This window comes from Dinoponera quadriceps, unplaced genomic scaffold, assembly GCF_001313825.1.
Source record: "Dinoponera quadriceps isolate SergipeBrazil2010 unplaced genomic scaffold, ASM131382v1 scaffold519, whole genome shotgun sequence".
Taxonomy (NCBI): Eukaryota; Metazoa; Arthropoda; class Insecta; order Hymenoptera; family Formicidae; genus Dinoponera; species Dinoponera quadriceps.
In genome coordinates this window covers 24,581-26,690 of record NW_014554643.1, presented here as the reverse complement: position 1 = coordinate 26,690, position 2,110 = coordinate 24,581, and the positions used below count along the sequence as shown (strand labels likewise).

At 34.1% G+C, this 2,110-nt stretch overlaps 1 protein-coding gene across 4 annotated transcripts in view; it reads right to left on the bottom strand.

The window, feature by feature from the left end:
• Positions 1-2,110, bottom strand: part of LOC106740586 (carbohydrate sulfotransferase 11) — a 66,347-nt gene that overhangs the window by 63,051 nt on the left and 1,186 nt on the right. The gene's annotated exons all lie outside the window — the stretch shown is intronic.

Sequence of the window (2,110 nt, the reverse complement as noted above, 5' to 3'; positions counted from 1 at the left end):
GGGGGGGGGGGGGGGGTCTTGGATGCTTCGCGTCCGGATCCCTCTCCTTTTCTCGCTGCCATATGGAGCGCGGGTGGTTACTTTCTCGGGACGCGGAACTTGCCCCTTAGTGATACGCGCATCAAAAGTGCGCGGTCTTCGCTACACAGTATATAAAAAAAACTCGCCGCACCAATTTACGCGCTCGCGAGGAGTACACCCCCTCACGAGAGGACCTCCTCGGAGGCATTCGCCTCTTGTGACGGGCGCTTTGAGCCACCACATCACAGCACATACATGAAATGAATCATAATTGGTGGCGAAACATGGGTTTACTAATACGATGTCGAAACAAAGCAACGATCATCAGAATGGTGTTTGAAAAATGAAGCAAGACCGAAGAGAGCTCGCCGTTCGCAGTCAAAAGTTAAGGTCATGCTCACGGTTTTCTTCGATCATCGCGATGTTATGCACCAGAAATTCCTTCCAACTGGTCAAAAAGTCAATGGAGAATACTACTTGTCCGTCATGAGACGTTTGCGCGAAGCAATCCGTAAGAAACAGCCAGAATTGTGGGAAACTAATTTGTGGATTTTGCATCACAACACCATCACATGCCTCGACACTTTGCGCGAATTTATGACAAAAAACTCAACGAATGTATTCAACAGACATGGTCCCCTGCGACTTATTCCTGTTACCCCTACTGAAAAAACCACTTCGCGGACAGCGTTTCGAATCGATTGAAGACATCAAAGAAAAATCACTGCATGAACTGAAGCCCATACCGTTTGTCGCGTATGAACGATGTTTCCGAGACTGGATCAAACCAAGCAATGGGGGCTACTTTGAAGGAGACTATAAGAATTTTGATGATTGGATTGTTATTTTGATTTTTAAAACTAAAGTTCAGGTACTTGTTACTATTTCACGGTAGTATATGACTGCATTATTTACTACATTGAGAAATCGATTAAATTCACGATGGTTTCGTTAATATTAATAATAAAAAAATGAAATCATAACACAATACAAACATAATAACAACATATAACAGAGTAGTTGTGGGCACATTATTTCCACTCTTTCTATTTTTTCTGATTTCTCCAGCGCGGCATAAATACTGGAATTATTCTAAAAGTTGTAGCCAACCTTGAAATTTTACAGTGACAAAACTTGTAGAATAAAATAATTTCATTTTATTATACATTGTATACATGTATTATACATGTCTTATACGTTACATTCATTATAAACAAAGTTATAACTTTTATTACAATGAAAGCATAGTACTATACAAAATTATATACACTTCCCTAACTTAAATAATTTTTATAAACAATCATCATGCTCGCAATAGTGTTTTGTTAAAACTATTTATTATATTTTATTAACTATTTATTTAATTTATATATATATTTATTATGGGTTATCTGTTTTAGTTTATAACATAAAAGAAAGTAGCCACTTCCAGCAGAAGAGAGGTGTGTGTGCGTGCGTGCGTACACGCGTGTCTATATATATATATATACTGCTTTGCATAATTAACTTTCAATTTTTAACTTGAAAATAAGTTAATTTAATTTTTAATTTAATTTTTAAATGAGTTAATTTGTGTCTATATAACTTTTAACTTTGTTATAAAAAGTTACCCAACTCTGAATTGTACTGTGTCATAATTTGATAAACAGTTAAATGCAAGACTGAAAAATGTAAATAATAGAATATCATAGTACATTTAATTGATGAAGTAATAGTTTTGTTAATGTTAACCTTTTAATTAATTATTCAATTAATATTCAGCCAATTTGAAAAATGTCTAAATCGCAGAAAGACATTATGGATGTCTTAGCCCGTATCTTGAACTCTTTTTTAAATAAAAATCTAGCTTCTAAAAGTGGCTTAGAATTGCGGCTGAAAAGCATTTAAGACACTTTTATTGATAAAAAAAAGCTCACAATATAGGCTCTTTTATATAAAGTTATGAGATTCGTAGATTCATAGATAGAAAATAGTAAACTTAGACTTTAAGAACATTCAATACTACTAAAGTCAATCGAATAAAAATTGTTGCCATTGTGCTTAACGATACTTATTTGATTTTTGAGAATTTTATAAATTATATTTATTA